The sequence below is a fragment of the Pocillopora damicornis genome, chromosome 10 (genome assembly GCF_964200805.1).
Source record: "Pocillopora damicornis chromosome 10, jaPocDami1.2, whole genome shotgun sequence".
In the NCBI taxonomy this organism is placed as follows: Eukaryota; Metazoa; Cnidaria; class Anthozoa; order Scleractinia; family Pocilloporidae; genus Pocillopora; species Pocillopora damicornis.
The window spans coordinates 3,992,099-4,004,621 of record NC_142679.1 but is presented as its reverse complement, the minus strand read 5'-3'; the positions used below and the strand labels follow the sequence as shown (position 1 = coordinate 4,004,621).

General features: G+C 37.5%; 1 long non-coding RNA gene across 1 annotated transcript; it reads left to right on the top strand.

Annotated features, from left to right (window-relative positions):
* Positions 1–5,934: 5,934 nt before the first annotated feature.
* On the top strand, positions 5,935–12,054 carry LOC149038524 (uncharacterized). Its single transcript, XR_016180504.1, has 3 exons — positions 5,935–6,057; positions 6,926–7,004; positions 11,943–12,054. It is a non-coding gene; the product is annotated as an uncharacterized LOC149038524 (long non-coding RNA).
* The last annotated feature ends 469 nt before the right edge of the window (positions 12,055–12,523 follow it).

The following is a 12,523-nucleotide window of genomic DNA, read 5'->3' as shown; positions in this document are numbered from 1 at the left end:
GGGTTCATTTTTAAATTACTTACTATGAGGGCTTACTCAGCACATATTTGGTGGCTAAATTTTCTAAACAAGTTAACATTTCTGATAAAATAATGAGGACAACACTGATATTTCAAATAACTCTCAAGTAAGGAAAGTGCATCCTTAAGTCTCTCCTTACACTGATCATAGCACCACTGATGATACACGTAGCCCCTCTGATCATCGCTCCACTGATGAGGGGCCGGTTCTTTTTCCTCTTGCAACCAATAACAGATTGTTTTGAGGTGATATGAGTTTAAAGGCTTCAGCTAAGGCTTCAACTTCTTCAGCAGTCGTAAGACTAGTTTTATGCAATATTGTTCACCATCTCTAAGACTTCCACAGTTATGCAACATGCTTTCATATGCTGAGAAGGAAAGCCTCCAACAAAGCCTCCAAAACCTCTATCTGGTCTCTTTGCAACCAGATGACATCTGTTACCAACTGGTCCACCTAAAATCGCATAAGTTTTTTATTATGTGGAATATAATAGTTCCTTATTTCAAAAATAAAAAACATTCTCAGTATTCAGGGCGTGAAATTAATTTTTTTTTCTAATAGCCACTTGGCTCCTATATTCTTCAAAGTGGTAGCCAATTCCAAAAAAGTTGGTCGCCATTTTCAAAGACAAACAAAACCTTTTTTTGCGCTGTTAGCGCTCTAGATTGACCCTCAAAAATTAAGTTAGGGAAAAGATCTTTAACGAGCTACAAAGTGGACACAAGGATGGTTGATATACAACGTTTAAGCTCAACTAAATCCAAGATGGCGTCTAGTTATCGATACGGATGCATGTGCTGCGTTTTGGAAACAAACTTAACGACGAAGTTTATGCCGCGGATTTATCTTTGCGAATCTTTTTAATTCACTGTATCTCTTGGAAAGGTTATGATTAAACATTCTAGTCGCCAAATTGGTGACTAATTTTCAGGATTTGGTCGCCAAAGTGAAAAAATTTAGTCGCATTGGCGCCTGTATTAGGCGCAATTTCACGCCCTGGTATTTCACAGGGACTACATATACATTACAATATTTCGATTCACATCAAATGTCATAGCACAGTGGCTTCCTCGGCAGGAAAAACACCAAAGAAGAAATGATAAAAAAGCCTGTTTGAGGTCACTTTATTCTAAATGGAACTAATGGGTTAATGAGAGGGAAATTGTTTCTCATATTATTCTCTGGCAGGGTTTTTACCTAGGTAGCCACCTACTTCAGATCTTATTGAAAGCATAGAATCCTCCTCTTTTTTCGTTCTGATACTGGCTACTGTTCGGTTGCTTACTACTTCCCTTCACTAACTGAATGACAGGAACAGTCGAGGTGAATTAATATCACAAGATGGGCAGGGGAAGACTGGGGGGAATATAATCGGAAAATTGTAGGAGCTCTTTTCTAAGTAGCAATCCTTTCTATCTAACAGAACCTACCACCCTCGGAGTAGCCAACACTAGCATGACATAAATTGAGAGATCTGATACCTGGAAGCCTAGCAAAATCTGGCCAGTCAATCTTGAGAGCTAAAGTCAAGTCCACAGAGATAACTTCATTAGAAAATCTATTGTGTATCTTCAGGGTTACTGCTGGACCATGTTCCTCAACAACAATATCTCTATAAATTCAGGAACCAAGCATCAGAACAGAAGGTACTGTTGTCTTAAAATATTGTTTATCTTGAATTCACTACATAACTTCAACCCTAAATGTCAAATACTTTAAATCCTTAAAAAATGGGTTAAAACTATAACTGCTCAAAACCAGGAGTGTAATTTGATTACACAGTGTAATTGCTTGCTTAAGGTTAGTCCTGAAAAGGACTTCTGTCTGTGTTTGTGACTGGTGTGGCGTTTCAACAAAATTCAAGCTGAAAACACAACGGTTAGTGAGGGTCAATAATAGCCAAACAAGTCCAATGCAGTACAAACTTTAAGTTCCTTTTCTCTCAAGATAGAACTCCCTCTCACCAAGGGAATACCTTGCATGCATTTATCCGCTATTATTTAGTGTGAGTTAAAATTACATAACATGTATCTCTACACCACTGCCATAGCTCTCTGCTTTATTCACTTAAAACAGCAGCAGATACTTAAAAGTATTTGAAAGTTGTTTCTTCAGCACCTTAACTGAAACAGCAAGGTGAGTAAAGGACTCTGTCATTTCCAACATCCTGACCTTAGAAATTAATCCATACCTCTCATTTAAAGACACGGTCTCCTTAATAAGACAAGCAAATAGATTTTTCATTTCTGTGGCATTCACTAGTCCCTCTTCATTCACACAACCGTATTGCTTCCACTGCTCTCTTTCAGGCCCGTAAATGCTAATCCCTAAGAATCCTAAAATGCGAAATGTCCACAGATGTTTATCTGTTCAAATGTCAACTTCTTCCAGGAATGATAGTTCAGTCTTTTTTTTTAAACTAGCTAGTAACCTGTGACAAAGGCTAGTGTGATCTTTTTACCTGAGGAATTTGAAACCCAAGCAAAGTAATCGGGTCAATTTTTTTTTTCCCCCTCAAATGGACTATAGAGAAAGACTGAAGAAATCATTGAATGAAACTAAACTTTGTCACCGATGTCCAGATTTAAAAAACAAAACAATCAAGACTCAAATATCATTCCCGCAAAAGGTTTTAGCGTGCAGTTCAGATCATAGACATGCCTAAGACTCAAGAAAATAAAAGAGCTTGGGTCAGTTACATTTTCCCAGCAAACAAGATATTTCATCTAGAAACATGCTGCGACACTTTCCATGTGCATTTCCGGTAAGATAAGTATCACGCATTCACATTATTCATGGACTACATACATTGATTACACCTTATAGACAGTACAGCTACTATGGGATGTAATTACGTCAAAAATAAATGTTTAATTATAATATCCACAATTTCGGTTATGACATTGAGGTATGCAATTGTGCTATTCCAATGTGACGTCTTTATGTGCTTAATATGTCTGCTGCTGCTTGAGAAACTGGTTACCCTTGCGCGAGCCGTGTACGGCTGAAATAAAATTCGAAAATTTTCCAGTAGTCGTCCGTCGGTTTCCCGTCCATTCACTGCATACCGAACCTTGGAGGACCATTTTCGGGACCCTGGGATGTGTGTTCCCTAATAAGACGGGTCGCATCTTCTGATAGTTACAAATTCACCGCTCTTTCACGAAGAGCCGCCATGTTTCCAACCAAGACAGGGCGACATAGAGGATATATATTAACATAATTATAAATGTGGGGGTAGAGTCTACCTTGGCATAAAGTGCTAAATGCTGTGGTAGCAGAGCTAAGTATACATAATTTAAAGAATTAAAGAGGACGCATCGATTCTCTGTGACTCTGAGTTTCGCCCCTAAGCACTCGTCAGACAGAAAATGTCTGACGAGCGCTTAGGCTTAGGCTTATAACTTTGTCGAACTGCATGTTATCGAATGTTACCTTGACAAAACACCATAATAAAACGCATGCTATGAAAGTGACAAATCACAACAGCAAAACTGCTTTTCCCGATGTCGAAATTGAAGAATGCTAGAATGCAATGGCAAAATAGCAAAGTATAATAGTCGAACGCCAAGGTAGAGTGACAAATCAGCACGTTGCAAAAGCAAAATAGTCAAATGTGATAGCATAATGTCCTAACACAAGGACCAAAAAGCATATTTAGACGTCACATTGGAATAGCACAATTGCATATCTTAATGTCGTAACTGAAATTGTGGATATCATAATTAAACATTTATTTTTGACGGTAATTACATCCCATAAGCTACAGCGTCAACGAACATTTCAAATTACTTTTGCGTTCACGAACGTAAAGGAGATTTCGCAAAGTTCACCAAGCAGAATTTTTGTTTCTCATTTTTGCTAGTTGGTTTCACTATTATTTGGCAGGCTGCCATAGTCACATATTACGTCGTTATCTTTATACCCGAATTGCTAAAGCGGAAATAAATAACGGAGCCAAATTTTACTCAAAAGAACGGTCGATTACTTGATCCTAACCTCGGTCTCTAGTAGAAATCAGTTGACAGGAACTCATTGAAAAAATCAGCATGAAATCAATGTCAGCAGACCCACGTACTTCTGGCCATGGCCACTGTGAGCCGTACTGTTGTACAAGAAGATGGAAGTCAAGTACCTCTTTTGTGTGTGATATTTATAGTTATGTGATGAATGCTCAATGCTGGGAACTGAACCTTGTCAAAAAATCATGACTATCATCCTTGGTACTGAACACTCCAACATAAGGTGGGTATCATTTTAGTGCAGTATAAGTAATTTTTATAAAATAAGATCTGGAGCCAAGACTTGTTACAGACTGAAAAAAAATAAAACATTTTACTCGTCTCTCTTTTTAGTGAAGCAAATATTTCATTTAAACCTTGAAACATCACACACTAAAAATTGCAAAATGTGAACCATTCATATTTGTTTGTTTGGGTTTTTTTTCAAATAAAAACCAACCCCCTAGCTTGATTTAGCAAACTGAATCATGTAAAAGAAAGAAGCTAAAGTAAACTCAAGGCTTCCGATCTTTTCAAGTTTCAAATTATATTATTGCTTCACTGTTTCTCTTGATCTTTGGCTGGGATGTGGATATTTGATTCACATGCATGTATTTTCAGTAAATTCAGGGTCAAGTAAAAGTCTTAAAATGTTTCAAAATATAACACATTAAGTAACAGTATTTATTTTTGCGTCCCGAAGTTATTTTGGAACAAGTAAATAGTACAATTTACAATATTTCGGTATTTTCCAACACCAAGGTAATTTACGTTCTTCTTTTCTTCCGCTGGCGTAGAGGACCGTGTGCTCTATTTTGAGCATGCGCCGGGGTCAACCGGAAACTAGTCATGCGCAGTCAAAACCGAAATCCCACAATTTCTAGGATAAAAATTCCATTCTCCTTGAGGTCATTACTTGGCAACCATACCGGATTGGACAAGGTTTATAGATCGGCAGGCATTGCACCGCCCTCACGGGAGCCTGGCCGTTCACCTTAAATACAAAAAAAACCGCTGACAAGGAGCCAAAATGATCCAGGGCTCGAGATTTCGGCTCCCTGTCAGCGGTACGGTCGTAAACAGCTAACCAAGAGCCCGAATGACATTGGGTTCGAGTTTGACAAGTTTGCCGGTCCTTTTGGATGATCTCTTTGGAATCTGAGGAGTAACAACTAGAGAAAGACACTGAATTCTCAAAATAAATGACAGAGTGTTTCATTTTAGATCTTCAGTCAAAATATTAAACAGTACAAGCAAAGATTTATTACAAATTCAAGATGGGTGACCTTAATCAGTCCATTCATGTTATCACTTCCAGGGTAGGACACAGAAGTTTTCGAAATGCGGGCAGTGACCAGAAAGATAATGCTACCTGCACCTCTGGAGTGGTTTGATATCAAAAAATTTACTGGAAATTTTTTTTTTAACCATGACCTTGTAAGCTACATATCTGTAGCAATCACCTTTTTCGGCAAATGTCGTCTTCGAACGTTTAGATGCTCCCATAAGCTATTTTATAATTATGGGAGAAAAAGGACAAAAACCGTGACTCAGACTGTCCATATTTACAAACGAATCGACGATTTTTGAAATCGTTTTCATTTTTGAATGCCATTTGCCAAATTTCTTTCGCATAAGGATTTTAGACATCAGAGAAACAGACAAACATTCTGGCCCACTCCTCTCATCGTCAGTTTCAATATCGATTGTGAGGCACGCAGAAAGTTCTAATTGAATTGCAAATGGTGCTTTATTAAGTATTCATCTTACCTACGTCAGGATCTTTGCACGTGGAAGTAAGAACTACGCTCTCCTGCCTGGTTTAAAGCTTTAAATTGCAGTCTTTGGTTGGAAAAGTTACATGTCCTTGACAGTTAGAACATCTGACGGTAGAAGTAAAAACATTTGCTGTCTTAAATGCTGATCTTCGGTGTGCAAAGTACGGTCCTCGCGCGCATGCAATTTACAGTCAGCCATCGGAAGTTTGCATATTCAAACCACGAGAAGATAGAGGTTTAGTCTTCTTTGAACTCAAGTAAGTCACTCAGCTTCTTTCTTCTTCTGTTCATTATAAGTTACATACAATTTGTGTCAAGTTGAGAGAGCTTCAGCTCTTCTCTCCACCCGTTACAATAAGCTAGAACGATACCGAAACAGTGACACTTGGAAACTTTAGAGGTTTCATAATTGAATTACTTGTACGCAGCAGCGTAATCCTGTGAGACTTTGTCTTCATAATCTAGTTTAGCCCTTTAACCCTTAAGAGCGTTCAGCATCTAAGATCTACTTACAATATCATCACTGAGTCAAACATTAAGGTCACGTGAATGAAGGAAATGGTCGCTATATTCTAATGTCGCCAACTGAAGACGCTCTTGAGCATGTTGACAATTAGAAATGTTCTCCTTGTGAGAACCAGAGAACGTGTATAGAGAACAGTATGGAGAATTTACACACTATGGGCGGGATCAAAATTTTATTTATTTTTTTTAAATAATTTTGAGAAAGCGTTCTTCTTGAAAACCGAAAAAAAAAACAACAACAACAATTTTTCGCACCACTTAACCCCACTGTTAAAATGTCACCTAAACTGGCCAGTACTGTGGCTACCCTTGTCGACAAAATATAAACTTCTTCCCTTTCTCTCATATGTCTTAGAAGTAAAATAAAAATATTCAAGGAACGATTATTGCTGCGGGAGGTAAATTTGAACTATGCCCCTCCCCCCTCCCCCTCCCACAAAATAATTGTCATAATTTTAAACTTTCGACTTTTTCTCAGAGCCATCCCGCCACCTCATGCAATAGCCTAGTGCTGTGTGGTGAAACGCTAAACATACTCGATATTTTATAATTTTTAGTGGTTGTTTATCGTCACTGAAATTGTTTTCATATCACTTTTAGGGCAATCATGCAAATAAAGAAGGGTGACAATGGATCAGAAACAAAATGAAGACCATGGGAACAGATACAATCAGTACAGGTCAGTTTAATGATCATATTTTTTCTCGTACAGGTTTTTCGAGAGACGGTTAACACTTATATTTCTTCATCTTTCTCGCAATTAACCTCCAAACCTGGACGCGGGTCAACTCTGGCCGAAAAACAGTTTTTTCGATTAAAATTACGTTAATACCTAAACTTATATCTACGAAAAATTAAGTTAAAATCTTAAAAAGTGCGCGAGTAATAGAGAAAATTGCACTTTCGTTTAAAAGGTAGCATCCGTTCAGGGTATCACGATACCCATAAGGTGTGAACTCCCACGCGACTCACTGATTTTTGTACTTACGCGATGGACTTCGCCGAAAAGGATGGACTACTCGTATATAGTCTATATTTTCCGAATGATGATGAGTCATTTCTCATCATGAAACATGAAAAAAGGAGGAAAAGGGTCCTGGAAAAATCCATTTACGAAAAAAGAGGGTAAAGTCTAAACTCCGTAGAAAATATGTATTAAACTTGTTGAATGAACCACAAAATTTGGCTGAAATAAAAACACCGAAACTTCTTAAAATTCTCAACCAAAGGATAAAAAAATTTGCGCCAACGAAAGCTCAAAAACAACTTGCTAAAACTCCGGGAAAACAAACAGGAAAAGTACGCGAAAAAAATGTCTACTTCAGAGACTCTACAGTTAGCGAGGTCTATTACGAAGTTCTTATGATACGCGTCCTGCATACAGCTTGGATCAGCAGTGTCGATAGCCTCATGTTTGGAAATAGAATAAGAGAGATGGTGAGTTTTGTGCTCGGTAAAGAAATAGAGAAATAGATGGTAATAGACCTCGCTCACCGTCGAGTCTTTGTGGATCAGTGGTAGAGCATCGGAGCGCGGAAACCGAAGGTCTGAGGTGCGATTCCTCATGGGGACTCAGCATTTTTTCTTTGTCCCACGCTCGTGGCAAGACGAAAAAAGATCTTTATTTCTTTACCGAGCTTAAAATCTACCTTCTTTCATATTATACTTACAAACTTTTTCCTAATCCAAAGAATGATCGTTGGGAAAAGCAAAAGATGATTATGGTTATTCCTCAGATAAAAAAAAGTTATCGAACAATTTTTGTTAAACTTTCCTTAAATGTTCCTTATGTCTGTTTCCAAAAATTCAACAAAAAAGATAAGTCTATCTGCTTGTTTAGGAGATATGAAGAGCCAAACTTACCCCATTTATACCTGTACTGGCACTAATCAAGTGCATTATTTCATCGCTTCACAGTGCATTTTGCTGCTGCAGGAAGCAAGGCTTTTTAAAGCAAGACTTGAAAAAACTTGATAGGTAGAAAGTCTCGAGCGTATAGAACAATTTGATATATAATTTGTGGGAAAATCGCGAAAATTTAAACTACATCGACTCAAAACATTCCTCGAGTCGTTCCTGTCAAGGTCATAATTTGCATCCTCGAGTAACGAGCTTCGTGCACGCTTTTAGGATTATGTTTTTCTCCCTTCGAAAAGTTTTTTTAATTTTTCCAATTTAAAGGGAATAAATTGTACACTTAAATTATGCAAATAAAAATATAGGTCGCTGTGCTCGTTCAAGAGCGAAAGACTATCGTATCTCTTTACCTGGTCCATCGATTGAAAAACGATACCGTGTTCTCCGAATGCATTCGTGCTCATTCTCCTGATTACGTGATTTTTGTGCGCAATACAGGATGCGCGGTGCAAAACTGAGGAATCAACTTAAAATGTTTTTAACAAGAACTCTTTAGAAAAGGTTATGTCTGAAATAAAACCAGCCATCATAAATTAGCTCAATTGTACCTTGAATAACATTTGTGGACATACAGGTGGTCATTTGTAATTTAAAGCTTTCTCCTTTGATGATATTTTAATGTATAACGGTGGGCAATGCTATTAAAGGACATTTTTTTTTAAATCTAAAAAACATTTATTGATGTCATATGAAAATTGCACCAAAAACTAGTTTTCATAGCAACCCGAGGAGCGGTCCAACATGCCTTATTGCCCACTTCTTTAGCCCGTTGACATGAAAATGCTAGGTATAGACCTCTCACTGGCATGCTTTTGCACTAATTGTTTACTCGGGAATAACAACAACAAACAAACGAAGAGTTTTTTTGTCATCGCAACAAGTATATAAATAAAGGAACTTAAAGGCTTCGCTGAATCCTTTAAAAATATATTCATATCAAACTCATAGGGTACAAATAGTCTTAACATGAATATAGTGACCACGCCCACTTCAACGCCCCACTCAAATCGAGTGTAATTTTCGAATGTTTTACCATCGTGAGGATTCTCTATGGAAAAAGCACTCAATGTACTTCTGAAATACTAAACTATAATATTGTGGCTTTCTATTTCGCTAATTTTCTAACTTGAAGGTCAAGTTTTTCCCTCGTCATTTTTACCTTTTCTCCGAGCGGTTGCGTGAAATTGATCAAAACACGACCGAGCGAGGGGTCTCGGGCGATATCTCTTTTACGCAGGCGCAAATTAAAAATGTACCGCCAGAATCAAAAAGAGGAACAAATTTTCTTTGTTTTGTTATGTGAAGTGTCGAACAAAAAGCAGATTTACCCTCGTCAAATGGCGTTTCAAAACAGCTGTATCTTCCTCCTTTTGATTTTTTCCTGTTTTGTAAGTGTGAAAACAGTAGGAGAGGGAACGAGAAACTCTGAGAGCGCTTCGGGAATTAATCTGCCATCGTTTACTTACGAGATAAACAAGTAAGAGTTGTGAAGTTCGTCGAAGTATGAAGTCTAAATAAATGCCTTTTTTAAGCTTGTTTGCTGGAGTTTTCGTAAACTTCCCCGATTAATTTTTCGTTTCAGCTTACTAATCTATACTATTTTAAAGCAATTTAAAGACGAATACGGAGAACCATGAGTTGGCCCTTTCAACAATCGTAAACAAAGTGTTTGAGTAATTAGATCTATGAGGTGTAACAATCAATAGCCGCATATCAGAAGTCATTAGAAAGAAAATATTCTGTCTTCAGAAAGCTGTCAAGAAAGCTAGTAATCGTGGCGGAAGGCAATTAAATGCACTTAGCAAGTTGGAAACGAGCCCTCGGTATCGATTTAATATCATGTCGATCTCAATATCATACAGTTTTGTATCTTTCTTCCTTGGATTCACCTTCTAACGGGGGTGTATGTTGAGTATTCATTGCAAAATCACTTTGGTTTTTTTATTTCCCTCTTTGGCCTGTCCGCCATTTTGAAAATTCGCAACGGAGAGCATGTGCATTACGTGGGGCTATTGGTCGCGTACACCTGGAACCGAGATGTTCGTCGCGCTGGGGAAAGAGTTTGATGTGTGTCATGATTTGTAGGATTTTTTCCACAACTAAAACGAGAATTTGAAGTTATTGCTCTTAGAAGTGGAACGAAATCAGGGGCAGTTTGACCTCTTTACGTTGTCGTGGCAAGGTTTTTGACGCGTGTATCTTAGTAACCATAAGGTCCTTATTCACAGTTATCTGTAGACTTGGACAACAAATTTGAAGAAGATAAAGCGGTAAAGTTTTACGAGGCCCCCTTAATATTGCAATGGGTGATCTAACAGAAACGTTCATGTAGTTTTTAACAATATATTGATGAGGACACATTGTGTAACTAGGAAAGTTTTATTACTCATCAGAATTTCTAATTTCGTCTAAGAATTCACTAGAGTAGCGCTAAAAATAAGGAACTGGCACCCTTCGATTTAGCTAAATGTCAGTGCGAGTATTTGAAATTATTCTACCTTAATTTTCGAAAGACAGGAGTAATGCATAGACAGGTGATGTTCGTGCCATGAAGTGTATTTTTACCGGGGTTGGCAAGGGAAATTCTAGCTTTTTAGATACAATCATCTTGAATTACCTGTCAGCTAATTCACCGACCAGTGCACTTCTCGGCTGAAGGAAAATTCTAAGAATTAAGAAAAGAGTGACAAAATATTTTTAAATGAAAGAAGAATGGAAAATGGTTGTCGTGAAATTTTTTTGAATATAAATTGCCGTGTGCGTTCAATCCTTTTAAGGTTAAACGAAAATATTTGCAGCTGCTGTGCAGAAGAGAGTTTTTGCTATTTTAGTCTAGCTTCAGTCTCAGAATTATTGAAAAAATAAACAGAATCAGAGGTAGCTTTTGTCGTTTGCCTTGAACGTTACACTGAACTCTTTCTGTCTTGAGAGCGATCATTAAGGAATATCTCCTTACAACATCAATAACTTGCAAGGGAAAAGGTAATGAAAGGAAGAAAAATATCAACGATCGCATATTGTTTGATTTTACGTAAAATTTTAAGAGCTAAGATCATTAGAAATGTGTGGCAAAGAGTGTGAAGAATTATATTCAGATCGTGAGAATGAAACAGTTTACTGACTCACTTCAAATGCATATATACAGTAAACTGTAACGTCTGGTATCGTCGTAATAGTTTTACCGCTTAAAAGATTCTATCAGTCAACTGATAACAAGTTAGGATCTATGTCGGATTGCGGCAGGGGTAGGTGCGCGGGATTTAGGCGCTCAGATATATACTTACATCGATCCAAAGCTTAATCTATTGCTCGATGATTATCTAACGACTGCAAAGGATCTTTGCATTCTTCGAGTCTATCCGAGCTTTAATCTCGTAACCAGATCGAACCGCTTGGTCGTGAAAGGTCTGGGTATGAGATTAACCGAACTTGACGACGCGCAAATATGTTTTGCACATCAGGATCTTTGGAAAATACTTTTGAAATTATTCCCTTTTATGTATCTTTAATTTACTCCTTCAAATGTGTTCAAGATTCCCTAGCTTTAAGTCAGAGTCGTCGCAACATGAGAATTGGTGTAGCATAATGGTCATGGCTTAGACAGCTGGAGAAACGCTCTCTAGTAGATGGCGCAGTGATTAGCTTAGTTCTGAATATAGTCGAAAGTACTGTTTCTAAATAAATTTTCTTATATCTTTAGATTTGAGAAATCGCAAGATCGTATGAAGCAAGAAGATCCAAGAATAGAAGATGCTAGAGGACTCAAGAAGTCTGACTGAAATAAAGCTTAAAATAAATTAATCGTGCCTTGGCGACTGGTGTTTGCGAGTAAATTCTGCATTACAAGTTTGCGCTTTTGAAAGGGCCAACCGCAATTAAAAAAGAAAAAAACCAAGTCTTTTGGCGGGAAAATCGCTTCTTAGAATGACTGAATGAAAGACTAAAAGTGTTTGCAAAAGTCTTTCGGCGGGAAAATTGTTTGTGGCAAAAAAAAGTCTGCGCCTTTGAATTGTGTCTAGTGTTGATCCAAAAATATACTAAGTCTTTTGGCGGGAAAAATCTTGCTCCATGCTTAAGATTTTCTCCTATCAGAAGTCAAGTATATTTTTTGTTTTAACACAAGATGCTGTTCAAATTCGCAGTTTTTTTTCTCTCGACAACCCTCCATACGCAAAAAATAGTAAAAGAGAGCCTATATTTTGACTTGTTACCAGGCCCTTTTAAAAGCGCAATTATTTTTTTATTATTATTTGTATACGTAATAAATGACAATAAAAAGAA